This window comes from Cyprinus carpio, chromosome A4 (assembly GCF_018340385.1).
Source record: "Cyprinus carpio isolate SPL01 chromosome A4, ASM1834038v1, whole genome shotgun sequence".
In the NCBI taxonomy this organism is placed as follows: domain Eukaryota; kingdom Metazoa; phylum Chordata; class Actinopteri; order Cypriniformes; family Cyprinidae; genus Cyprinus; species Cyprinus carpio.
In genome coordinates, this window is record NC_056575.1 from 32076903 (window position 1) to 32091200 (window position 14298).

The 14298-nt window shown below is 37.1% G+C and overlaps 1 long non-coding RNA gene and 1 pseudogene across 1 annotated transcript; both read left to right on the forward strand.

Annotated features, from left to right (window-relative positions):
• The first annotated feature begins 9026 nt into the window (after nucleotides 1-9026).
• On the forward strand, nucleotides 9027-10493 carry LOC122140708. Its single transcript, XR_006157297.1, has 3 exons — nucleotides 9027-9087; nucleotides 9701-9872; nucleotides 10085-10493. It is a non-coding gene; the product is annotated as an uncharacterized LOC122140708 (long non-coding RNA).
• A 2567-nt stretch (nucleotides 10494-13060) lies between these two features.
• Nucleotides 13061-13822, forward strand: LOC122141043 (annotated as a pseudogene).
• The last annotated feature ends 476 nt before the right edge of the window (nucleotides 13823-14298 follow it).

Sequence of the window (14298 nt, forward strand, 5' to 3'; positions counted from 1 at the left end):
AGGAGAGAAACCTTTCACCTGCCAACAGTGTGGAAAGAGTTAAACTCTAAAAAGATACCTTAAAAGGCACATGATAATTCACACAGGAGAGAAGGTCTTACCTCTTGCCATCAGTGTGGAAAGAGTTTCAGTGAACATGGAAGCCTTAAAGTCCACTTGAGGATTCACACAGGAGAGAGGCTTTTCACCTGCCAACAGTGTGGAAAGAGTTTCAATGAAAAAGGAATCCTTAGAAGGCACATGAGGATTCACACCGGCGAGAAGCCTTACAAATGCCCTCAGTGTGGAAAAGGTTTTGCTCAACAAGGAAGCTTTAACAGGCATATTAGAATTCACCACTGGAGAGAAGCCTTTCTCCTGCCCTACAATGTGGAAAGAGTTCACACTCATCAAAAACACTCTTAAAGACCACATAAGAATTTACACAGGAGAGAAACCTTTCAACTGCCAGCAGTGTGGAAAGCGTTTCATTCAAAAAAGATACTTTAATGTCCACATGAGGATTCACACAGGATAGAGTCTTTCATCGCCATCAGTGTGGAAAGAGTTCAGTGAACATGGAAACCTTAAAGTCAATATGAAGATTCACACAGGAGAGAGGCTTTTCACCTGCCAACAGTGTGGAAATAGTTTCAATGGAAAAAGTTAGCTTTAAAAGGCCCTTGAGGATTCATACTGGTGAGAAGCTTTAAACTCTCACACACTGTGTGGAAGAACTCAACAAAACTAAACCTTAGCTATCATATGAACAGTTACACTAGTGAGAAGCTGTTACATTTGATTAGTGTTGGAAAAAGCTTCAGAAATAAGAGATAAGTAACTTAATGAGGCTTCACACTGGAGAGAGACCTTTCATGTGTCCTCAGTTTGAATTGTGTATCACAAATCAGAAAAAGACCATGATCCAGTAATATCACAATACCTGAGTGCTGAATTGAGTTTATTATTCTATCATATATATGGATTCTACAAGTATTGAAATGTATTGTGATTTTTGTTTGCTTTTTTAACACTGACCATGGAGAAAAGTTGAATCATACAGACTGTATGTGATGTATGAGTAATATTAAAGAGCAGGTCATATGGTATTTTAGAGTGTCCTAATATTGTATTGGAGTGCCCTACAACAGGTTTAAATGCATCTAAGATCAGAAAACATTGTAATTTTCTCAGAATATACCATTTAATATTAGAGTCATTTGCCAATGATTAGGAAATGATTCGTTTCAAGCAAGTTCGGGAGCAAGCCCCTGCCCTTCCTCAAGCCTACTCTGCTCTGATTGGTCAGCTGGCCAAACTGTTGTGATTGGCCACAGAGATGAGTCTTTTAGGCCAGTTAGCCAGCGCTACCATTGACAAAGCACCTTTACATAAAACAATAATATAATCAAATCCGTTCTTATAATGACATAAAATACAAAAACACTTATGCAAGCGAATCGTGCCCACAGCTAAAGTTTAGCTGCTGCTAAACTGTGAACACTAGGTGGATACGTTAGCCGAGTGCTAACCTGACTACTGATTAAACAATACAGTTTGTAAACCAAAATATGTCTACTGTAATGTTTGAAGAACGATCAGACAAAAGACGCTTGGTCTTAACTTTTAATCAGAACGCAGAACAGTTGTATCACAGGAGCACCAGCCGAAATCAACTCATCTCTCCCGCATTAACCCTGTAACTGCCAGTGCAGCACAATAAACAGCAGTTTCACAATTATCATAAAGTCTGTGTGCTACACTACATTCTTTATTATTAAACAAAGTAATTAGAACTACTTCAGTCTATAATAATCGACATATTCTTAGGTTCACTGCGAATTTTTAGAACTACTTCAGTAAGACAGTAATATTGTGGTTTACCTGGAAACACATTATATGTACTTTGAAAAGATAGAAAGCATATATAAAAAAATTTACATAGTAATAGTTATTTAACTGGGGCTACAACTACACAGAGAAACAATTTGCAACTTTAAAATACTGATCAGACAACACAACGACAAACAATTCACATATCTCAATAAATGTTGTCATTGAAGACCTAGAAGCTAAACGGTGCTTACACAACAACCAAACAATTATTAAGCATGCTACATAAAACGTAAAAGCAACAATTAGTAATAACCCGGACCGGTTATTAACGGAGGAAGCTGAACGCTGATGCAAATACACTTGGAACTGAACCTTCCTTCAATATCAGCCGGCTCGCGAATCCAAGTTTGATTGCATATAAGTTGGTAATGCAATCGTCTTCAAAATGGCGTGAACAAAGCACAAGGCTCGGGACTATACTTCTGTGGTACAGTTGTATATATGAATTGTAGCCACTTAGTCTTCAAATGCTCATCCTTGGGCAGATGAAAAAAAGTTTGCTTTTGAGTCGCACTTCAGATCACAGCGTCTCGTCGCCATGATGTTTTCTAGTTTTTCACTGGCGTCTTGGAGCGGCAATAAGTGGGGCGTATCGTATTCAAATAACTTGACAAAGTTGACGTCATCTAGTCAGAGAAAAAAGCTTCGGTCTTCTAACGATTCATAAAAATGACTCAGAGTCGACTCTTACTTTTGAAAGACAATAACTTTATATACGGTGCACTGTCATATTTCAAACTTTGCAGGATGTTTTTGTTCACTTAGATCTATGTTACACACTACATGAAAGGTAAATTTCAAAATTCCATGATAGGTGCTCTTTAATAACTGATTATGTTGTAGTCAATGTCAGTGTTGCCAGTTTAGTGACACCCCTTTTGAGATTTTTTCAAAAGCCTAGCAAAATCAATTTCTTGGACAAACCTTACCTAGATTCAGAGACTCTCCCACTGATCTATATTTATATTTATATTTATATAGATCAGTGAACTCGCCATTATGACATAATCAAGCAACATTTAGCAGCTGTTTTAGCTGCTTTCAATTGAAATCAGTTGGCAGCACTGGTCAGTGTTTTTTCCCTCGTATTTTGATGGTTTAATAGAAATGTAGGGTCATAATTTTTTTTTTTTTAAAAAAACTCCACACATCACTTTTGGCCACTGTTGTGTTTGGTGAGGTTAGTGCCACAATAGTTAAGACACTGCTCACTAGTGTATTGCTGCATTTTTCCAGTTCTCCAGTCAAAAAATGTAATTACTACTTTCATTTCTGCAACTAGAGCATTGATTTGTAGAGTGGAAGAAGTTATTACATTTCTTACTTGGTCAGTTACAGAAAGAATTGAGTATCATGACCATCAAGTTTGTATCGTTTTATCAACTCTATATCATCATATAACACTAGTATATCATATCTTCATTGGAAAGCGTGTCTCCTCCTCTTTGCTGCCATCTTGTTACTCCTAACTAGGTTTGGAGACCTCTCCACCTCTCTTAAATAATTTAGGAGCTAAGTCTTTACACTTAGGAACCTTTATGAATCACTCTTATTCTTAAGTCGAGGAATAAGAGTAAATTGACGTCAATCTTAGAGTTTTGACACACTTAAGACTAAAATGTTATCACAATCGTCATTAGCCCCGCCCGGCCCTTTTAAAGCACTGGCTCGCACTGGCCCCACAGTGGAAAAGCGGCTAATGACTCTGACAACTGCAACTAAATTAGGCTGCTGTCCCTTTAAAACCGAATGCACAGCTGCAATGGATGAAATGTAGTGATACACGCGTTCTCCCTACTGCTTACATTCACTTAAGACATAATCAAATGTGTTTACATGAATACTCATCAGAACGGACAATTCAACATCATTTTGTGTGTAATTCTCTGTTCATGCAATGCGAAAGAGTACTCGCTCGCTTTCTGTGTGTGTATGCATCAGTGTCTGATTTATCCATATGTCTGCTCTTCTCTTACTCCCACATATTGACATTTATTAACTTTTTATGCGATGTGCAGCAAGTGTATGTTAGCTTATGTCCCGCCGGTTCATATGTACGCATCTAACCTCCAAACCACACAGCAGATTTCGTTCTGAATGAATCTCTTCCCAAATTGTCCCTCCCTAACATTTTCGTCTCGTTTTTATTCGCTGACGAAAAAGACAATAGATTTATGTCATAGTTTTTGTTATTCAAAAAGAGTTTTAGTTCATTATCCTCTCGTTGTCGTCGGTGAAAAAACTGTAGTTGACGAATATTATGATGAAAATTTTTTGTCAACGAAATCAACACTGGAATAGTGTTATAGTCTGAAATTAAGGATAGTTTACCCCAAAAATTGTTTACTCACCCTCATGTCATTATACCTGCATGACTGTCTTTCATTGGTGGAATACAAAAGAAGATACATTTAAGAAGGTCAGTTTCAGTTCCCATTGACTTCCATTATATTTTTGGTCTGTACAGTGGGTGAAGTCAATGACACTGAAACAGTTTTGTTACCAACATACTGTTCAGATTCCAGAGAAGAAAGTAAGTTATGCAGGTTTGGAGTGACATGAGGGGGAGTAAATAATGACCAAATTATCATTTGTGGGTGAACCCTTTAAATATTGTTTGTTTTTAGGTGAAGATTTTATGTATGTTGATATTATTCTTTTTAGTGTTGTTTTGATGTAACATATTACAAAGACTGTGAACTGTGAAACACTGAATTGTGGACTTAGACCGTTAAACAGTTTCTCACCATTGCTGTGATCTGGATTTTTTTGGGCGGGGCTAAAACGGGGGATTGATGACGCACTGCGTCCCCCTGAGCTCCTGGAACGCCCCTAACAATATAAATAGAGCACATTCGCATCAGTTCGCTGCTCACCGCGAGTTACTGTCATACTGTTACTTACTACAGCCTACAGTTTGCTGGCTATGCCTTCGTCACTAACTAATTAAGCTGTTAGGAGCATCCATTCCGGCTGTAGCGGTGACAGTTGAGTGTGGCGACTGCATTCCCGTGAGTGGGCGTGGGTTTCAGCGCAGCCAGCGGACACGCCCCCAGCGTTTGAGAGCTGAGACTACTGCTCATTTTTTCGAGATTTTGATAGCTTATTTTATATACTTACCGGCCTTTTTTTATCATTCAAATTTTGCTGGGTGGCTAAAAACAAATTTTTCTGTGGTATGACAAACTCAGAACACATACTTAAATTTGACTTTACAGGGAATTATCATTTGTGGGTGAACCCTTTTTTATGATGCGTAGTGATTTTAAAAATGTAACACGGGTGGAATTTCAGCTCAATACTCTTTAGTGCTAGAATTAGGAGGATTAACCATCAAACTAGACACACACACACACACATATCGGCACCCAAGTAAAACTCAAATTTACAAAGGCTACGTTTACATTACAAAAGGGTATGTTTATATGGTTACACCTGTTGTTTACACTACTCTGGTGTTTTCAACCCTCGAAAACTGAGACTTTTGAAAACACTGTAGAGCCCGTTTTAGTTTGCATTTCAGTGTAAACGGACCAATTGAAAACACTGTAGAGCCCGTTTTAGTTTGCATTTCAGTGTAAACGGACCAAAATGATTTTGCCTCATTCGACAGCTCCCGAGCATGTAGACGCGTCGGCCATCTTATAGCGGCCCATAGAAACAGTCGCTAATGATGCATTTACTTATACCAAAGTCCTTTTAAGACAAGTCATGTCACTTGGGGCCATCTTTGAAACGTCTCTCGGGCATCCAAGTGCAGCTCCTATCTCTTTGAATGGGGAATCATCCAATTCTCCAAAACTGTTCACCAAGCTTACAAATTAAATTTCATATTTGAAATCACCAAAGAAATCTGACAACAACTGTCACAAATGTTGTTACTTTTGCTTAAATAGCGTTATAAAAGCATATTTTTCAGGCTAGATCAGCCAGTGAGCATGCGCAGTCCTGAGAGCACGTATCAAAGATAATGTACTCTAGAGGGACTACTTAGCTGTTGTTACTGATTCTGTTTGGAAGTCTACCGGACGTTAAGTTAGGGCCACAAAAGCATGCATGCGCAGTAACATTTGTTTTGTTTATGCCCTTGAAACTGTCTATACATACCCTTACCAAAAAGTAGTATACTTCAAGTTTATTTTATTAAGTATACTTAAGTAAATTTAAAGTATATTTAGAATTTTTTTATGTATAAGTCAAGTATACTTAAATGTCATTTTAAGTATATTTCTGAGGAGTACATAAAGTCCATTTCTGAGAAGTACCATAAAAAGTAAACTAAAAGCATACTTTCTTATTTTTTAGTTTAAAAGAAGTATACTAATAGCACACTTGAATAAACTTCTTTTTCGTAAGGGTATCTATGGTTGTACCTGCATGAACGGTCATGTGACCTGTTTTTTTTGGGTTGTGTAGTGTGGACAGAGATCGTTTCTGAAATGCAGTGAAAGCGCCAGTGTGGACGAGGATCATTTTCATTTTTAAAATGCAGTTTTAAAACGAATACACACTAGTGTGAACAGGGCTGAAGTTTGGGTCACAAAAATATGACATTTGTATATATTTCAATTTGTGTTTATATAAGTCTATTTTTTATTTACATATATATACAGTTTTGTTTAAATTACTTGAATCTGTTATGAGTTTAATTAATTTCCTAAATTCTGAGTGACAGTTGAGAGTTTGAGTTACCATGATGACTGCAGCCCATCCTCAGACAACACAGAAGAGCCCAGGATAACACATAACTCTAGTCTCTCTCTCTCACTTAACACTGAAGAGAAAAATACACATTTAGAAGCTGCTGCTAATATTGCTGTTTTAGCTGTTCATTTAAATCTATAATGTTCAATAGACTGCTGGAAGAAGGCCAAGGCTGTAGATGATAGATTGTTATTTGCTGATCTATAGGAAAATAAACAGGATATCGATAAGTGAAAAAAGTTTGGTCAAGCTGACTTTGTGTTGATTTTTCATAATATATTATTATTACCTTTCTTGAAAATCCATCAATGCCACCAAAGATGTCTATATTGTACTTTCATTGGATATATTGGATTTTCAATAGACAATTCTGATTATAGAATTGAGTATTTCTTTTAGACAACAAAATCATGCATTAAAAAGTTTGAGATAGATTGCTGGATAGATACAGACAGACAGACAGACAGATATATAGGACTACTTACCGGTAAGATTTTTATGTTTTTTAAAGAAGTCTGTTCTGTTCACCTGCATTTATTTGATCCAAAATACAGCAAATATTGTAATATATTTTTAATATTTAAAATGTTTTCTATGTGCATATCTGTTAAAATGTAATTTATTGCTGTGATTTCAAAGCTGAATTTTCAGCATCATTACTCCAGTCACAATGGATCCTCCAGAAATTATTCTGGTCGTGTCGACAAAGACTTTAGAATACCCAAGACGTGTCACTCGTATAGTTTTGAATGGGGAAAAATGCAACGCTTAATATGGCCACTCAATCACAGGAAGCCCCGCCTTCTGAATGAAGGAACCAATCACTAATAGTTAAAGTCAACGTGTCACTGGCATTAGAAATACTGGTTGATATAGAAACAGTCAGCTCTCTGAGACGTGCTCTCAGGATTGCGCATGCGCACTGGCTGATCTACCCTTAATAGTAAGCTTTTTATAACACTATTTGAACAAAATAAACAACATTTATGACACAGTTGTTATCAGATTTCTTTGGTGATTTCAAATATGAAATTTAATTGCAAGCCTAGTGAACAGTTTTGTATAATTTGATGTTTCCCCATTCAAAGAGATAGGAGCTGCACATGACTTGTCTTAAAGAGACTTTGGTGTCGATTAGACAGACAGATAATTAACATACAGTAGAGATTAGCTAGATATAGGACTGCTTAGATTAGACAGACAGACACAATACATACATACATACATACACTCAGCGGATCAGTTTGTGGTTTGTATCAATGTGTACAAGTGCTTTGGGTCCAGGAAGTGAGTATTTGTGATAAATAACACACCGGAGCATGTTCAGATAGGAGAGGATGCCCATGGTGCCAACACGATGCATTGAGGCCTTTACTCTCTCACACTGAACCCCATGTCTATCTGTTACTTATTTCCTGTTAAGAGCATGAAAATAAAACAAGGGGGGAAAAAAACATTATAAAACAAATACTTTCACAATGCACCTTACGAAAACCAACCATGGTTTTATTACAGTAATTAAAGTGTTGTTTTTTGGTGTATTGATTATCATTTGTATAACCACACAAATTCTGTAGTTAAACGATGGTGTTTGAACCAGATTTGGTCATTTGTGGTTGGCATTGTTTAACTACAATAACCATTTTTTTTGTGGTTTTATTTATTTAAACCGTCCACTGAGTAACCCTCAGCCCATTTATTTATTTACTTCATTGGAATTCACTCAGCTTTATTGTTAATGTAATTTAATAATTAATGAATATGAAGAATCAACAAAATGTTTCTTAACTTGCCTGTCCTCAAAATATTAATTTGGACAGAAATATGAAACCCATATTTCAATTAAATGAATCATATTTCAAGTTGTTATGGACAACGACACATAATCACTAATTATAGTAAATTTTGATAATTAATAATGTTTATAATTAATTAAAACGTGTTGTGGTTTGATATAGCTAAAGCTTTAGCCTAGAGATAGTGGAGTGCTAGTAAGTGCTAATGTGACTTGCTCTACCAATATATATAATCAACATTTTGAAAAAGAAACCCTCAAAAAGGGTTAATAAAAACATTAACTCACCTGTTCGCTGCTCATTTTCATAAACATGTTTCAGTGCTTGATTTTGCACTGATCGGTCACATGAATATGTTTAAATTATTGTATTTTATTTAAATTTTTTATATTGAAGTAGGTGTGGCATTGTGAAAACCTCAAAAATGTTTATTATAGATACAGTAAGACAGAAACCCACCTGTTCGCCGCTCATTTTCATAAACGTGTTTCAGCACTACTGTAAAATCACCACAGCGCCACCTGCTGTTCTGGAAGAGGAAGTTGCTCAACTGCATTTGTGAGAGAAAAATCAGAGAAGGGTATTCCTGCACAACCGAAGGCTGCAGTTTCAGGACCGCAGTTCTAGGACCCTAGTTTTTTTTGTGACAGCGCCACCTACCGTACTGGATCAACACTAATTAAAGATGGATGACGTGGACAGCAATCAGACGGTGAGTACCGATATTTAATTAAGTTTTATTTTATAACGTTTAAACGGTGCGAAGTTTACATATTGAGAACTGCTAACTATGAATTAATAATTAATTCCCACCAAAGTAAGAATTTGTGAGCTAGTTTTATTAATTACTATGACGTTAATTCGTGGCCATGATTTCATAAATCCTTGTTGAGTTTTAATGACAAAGTATTATAAGTGAATCTAGCCAGCACATTAATTAAACTTATCAGATGACGAGCATGGTTGATGTAAGGTTTGTAAGATTTACCTGCAGCTTAATGTATTAGTGTGAATACTGGCTTAATATTCGTTGTTTTACCATATTTAAGTATAAAATATCTTTCATAATTAAACTGCACTGACTGCCTAGTTGCACTATGTGTTAGCCTGTTGTTTTGGCATTGTTTTTTGCAATGATGAATGAGGCGTTTGGTGCAGTTTTAATAGCTTGTTACAATTTGGCCTAATCTGCAGGCCTACTCCACATACAGTCCATTGTTATCATGTGTTGTTAGGCTCATTGTAGGACAGATGATTAAAAAGGGCACTAGGGATATTTTCATGATCTCAAAATATTCTAACAAGTAGGCTCTCTCTTTTTCAAGATGCATATAAAAATCCAAAAAGGCAGATACCTGCCCGAATTGAAGAGATGCACCACATGCTGCAAGGACTTTCACTGCCCATTCTGTAGTTCAGCTTTGTTCCACCCATCAAAGTTGAGCAAGATCAGAACCCATTTAGAGAGCCATTTCAATCGTGCAGTTATCCATGAAGGTAAAGTTTTCAAACATTCCCTCAGGAAATGCAACTGGAGTTAAAATGTGCATTAAAAGCAGAATGTATTTTATGATCAGTTCCATTTGAGCAGTGAATCAAAGCTCTCTGAATTGTTTTTGAAAACCAAACACCTAATTCAAATTTTGGGTATACATAATTTACAAATTGAAATATATGATCTATTCTATGTTCTTGTTATACCATTATAGGGTATACCATTCACAGATGTGGGTTACACTGCCGACCACAGTTGCATTACTACTATATCCACTGCCAGTGAATGCTGTTACGTAAATCTGATTTTATTAAACACTTGTCTTCGTGCAAGGAGAAGCACCCTGACATAACCAGCACAATCCCAGCTCTGACATTGACAACCATCCCATCTCCAAAAAAGATCAAGTTGGCAGTTCCAACAACAGCAACCAACACCATCCCAGATCCATTTACAAAAACCACCACCATGCCAGATCCAGCAATTACAACCACCACCACTCTGCCATCAACCCCAAGTGAACAGATGCAAAGGGTCTGTGTGAAGACAAAACTAAAGAAAAAGTGTCCCATATGCCACCATCTCATGCATAAGACAAATTTAAAGAGGCACATAGAAAGGAAGCGCACACAAGTAAACGAAAGGACATCACAGCAACCTCCCACCTTCAGAATGAATGTATTGATCTGGAGAATGGAATTTATACCGTCCACAAATCATTTCATGGTATATGTATATGTATGATTGTTTTTAATATTATATGGGGGGAAAATCAACATGTTTTCTGTGAATCCACTGAGTGCCAGGTGAACATGGAGTTGGCATGGATGAGTGGGTTGAAAGCATATCAGTGCATACACCTTAAATCAATAACATACTGTTCATCCTATGCTTCCTTTCCTGTACTGAGTGAAGATACACTTACTGAAATGGTGAAGAGCAAGTGGTTTGGTGAGGATAAAAAAAGAAGGTTTGCTTTGATCTGCAAAACCTTGCCAACAGCAACCATGTACCTTTGTCTGTGTACTGCAAAATTGGAATGCCTCAGTCAGTGAAATACATCTCTATTTATGAGCATACAGTGTCATATTACAGTTGATTGGAAAGGGTCATTGTGTCGTATGACACAAAAAAAAATTCATGGTACTGTCCTTGTCATCGGACAAAGAGATCATGCGTACACAAATATGGCACTTATTTCAGACACACCGTGAACTTTTCAGAAAAGTGCGGAGCACTGAGGAAGTGGAAGTCCTAACATCAGCAGGGAATGAAAACCGAGATGATGAGGCTGATCTGGGTGACATAACGTATCCACCAAAAGATGACCAATTGAAAGTCATGGTCCAGTATATTCTGAAGAACAAAAAGTTACCTGTTGTACTTCCTGAACATTTTCGGCTTCCATCAGTGGAAAAGGAATACACAAGGCATATAATTCCAGAAGAGATGATGTGCCAGCACTGCCCTGGCAATGTACCCCTGAGTGACCCGGTCCTTATTACACAAAAGGCGAAAATCCTCACCAGCTCACGTATTGTTCAAGGTAATTTCATAATGTATATTCATTATTATCATTATTATTATAAAAATTTAAATCTGCTATGGGAGATTTGGGATACTTTTAAAATTCATACAATGTTTTGGAAACTGTGATTTTTGTTGAATCTTTGAATTTCCAGATGTTTCTACCTACTGTAAGTCTTGTCATCAGTTTGGAGCCTACTTTTGCTACCAAGAGTGGAAAGATGGCATACACAATTTTAATGATCGGATACTCCTTGACCTCCCTTTATGCATAACTATTAGGAATATGCTACAGGTATTTTTTTATCTTAATTGATTTATGTTTTTTATTTAATTCATTTTTTTTGTGGGGGGAAATGTACAGTTAAAAATTGGCATAATTGTTTTTTCATTATTATGTTTCTTTCTTAGGTCCATACTGCTGTCAGCAGAGTGGTAGAGTATTTGGAAAGGACTACAGGGGTGCAGTTTCCCTCAGCTGATACGATTATGCAAGGATATCTTCACTTTGAAGCTCTTACAGAACATGACTATGAGTATTCCTGCGTGAACTGTGGGGACCACCCACCAGTTGTCATCATGGACCTCCATAAGAGGGGGGCCTTCCATTTGTCAGGTAAGCATGCTTTCATTGAAAAGTGTTATCTTCTAGTATTAATTTTCACCCCAAATACACCCAGAGTTTCACACAGCTTTTAATTTCTATACACATTTGACTTCTGTGTAATGTTTTTACATTATTTCTTTAGTAAGTGACCTTTCACCACCCCCAGAAGACTTCAACGGAGAGGTTGATATGCAAATTTTTTGGGAGGCACTTTCATTGGAGAGGATTGGTCAAGGATTTGTTACAAGTAATTCAAGCAAGCAAACAATTTCTAAATATGTTAGCCTTTTTTTAAATGACTGCAAAATTGTGTGGCAAACAGACAAAGTAACATGGACATAGATACATAATATGTTTACATTTATCACTATGTAAATATTAAGCTATTTTAACAATTATTTTTGTTTGTTTTTTGATGTCATATTTTCAAAGGTCAACAAAAAAATCCATTTACAGTCCCACCAAGTTATAACTTTTGGGCACCATGGATAGGTCCAAAAACATGTAGATCAAACCATGTTCTTAATACGGAATATCAAAAAGTCCGTCCTCCAAAACCGGCTGAGGTCTCTGAAATGACAGTAACAGAGGACCGCCTAAGAGAGGAACTATACGAGCAGAAGGTAACACAATATTCATTAGATTTTCTATTTTTAGTTGCCATTATTTTCAAAAACATGTGTCTCCTCATACATTTAATTTGTTTTATTTTATAGGTTCAGGTGGTTAGGAAATTATGTAAGGAGTGTGGGTTAGAGTCGTCTGGATCACGAGCTGACCTCCTTCTGAGATTGTCAAATGAAATGAAGTCAAGGTAGACATACGACTAGGTTTTTCAAAAGATCTGGGCTGCTTTAGGTAGGCTACATTTTACATAGTTTACTTTGTGTGTGCTAGCATTATTTTGAAGGGTTTGCCCCTGGGTGGAATAACTTCCAAAGGTGCCTCTCTTTAATTATCTGACTTTTATTTTCAGTGTACTCTGTACGGATGAAGTCCTGTTTAGTTGGTTAAACAACTTTTTTTCCCCCCATCTCAGGTGGTTGGGCTGTAATTATGTGCCCATGCGGCATTGTGTACAGCATAAAGTGTAACATTCGAGCAGAAAGCCCACGTGACTTTGCAGACATGTTGCTTTCTTGGAAGCACATGCCAAATGTTATCATATATGACTTTGCACGTGGGTTAGCAACCCACATGAATCTTAGAGAACCAGAAAGTTTGCCTTTCAAACCCTTTGAATGACGGTTAAGCCCCCCAACTCCAGACAACATAGCCAAAGCCAAAGATGGGAAACTGAAGGTCTCACTACCTTGGCTGAATTGTAAAAAAATGATTCCAGACCCTGAAGGCCATCCAGTGACTGGTTCAGCAGAGCATTATGCTTTGTATGATCGGTTCCACGAGGACAATACGAAAGATCCCCGTGATGTCCTGCGGAAGCTTCGCACGGTCCCACAACTGGCTGGAAAAGTAAACAGTCAAGTTGCAGAACAGCTGTTTTCCAGAATGAAGAAAAATAATTACTTTTTAAACATGGCTTTACCTTCAACACATCTGTTCCTTATGAGGAATATTATACACCATCATAACACGTACAGAAATGAACAACGTCTAGGCAACATAAAAAGGGCTTTTGGAAATGATGTCACAATGAACAGGCACAGCCAGGCAGTGTTGGGTAATTATTTTTTTTTTCTTTTTAAGCAATTCTGTTTTAAATGCAGCACATTTATTGCTCAAATTTGAAATAATTATTTAATTTTTAGTAAATCCAGTATCCCCAGAGAAGGTCTCCACTGTTCCAATGGGCATTGATGTACCAACTGGTAAGTAATGAGGGACTCATTCTGCTCTTCTCTTGTCAAATTCTTAATTATGTTTTTCTGTATGACAAAAGGCTTATGGAATATCAGTGCTAAGAACTTCTTTCATTTGATGGGTTAGCTTTTTTGAACATGGACTGACCTGTATGAATAGGAACACTTATTCATTTTCTGCTTTAGTTTCAGCAGAGCCAGTGCCTTAAGACAGCATCCCTTGACACTCCCAAGGCAGCTCCCAAGACTGCGCCCAAGCCATCGTTCCTCACTGCGCCAAAGCCAGCACCCTTCGGCTTCTCAAAACTGTGTAAGCCCTGGGAAAAAGAATTGAATCCTATCCAGGACAAACTGGTAAGCTAATTAATGTGATTTGTTTGCCATGCCTCAGACTATTATCTGATTGTTATTTATGAGTGTAACAGATATTTGATCTATGATCTGTACAGGCCACACCCCACAGTGTGCATGTCA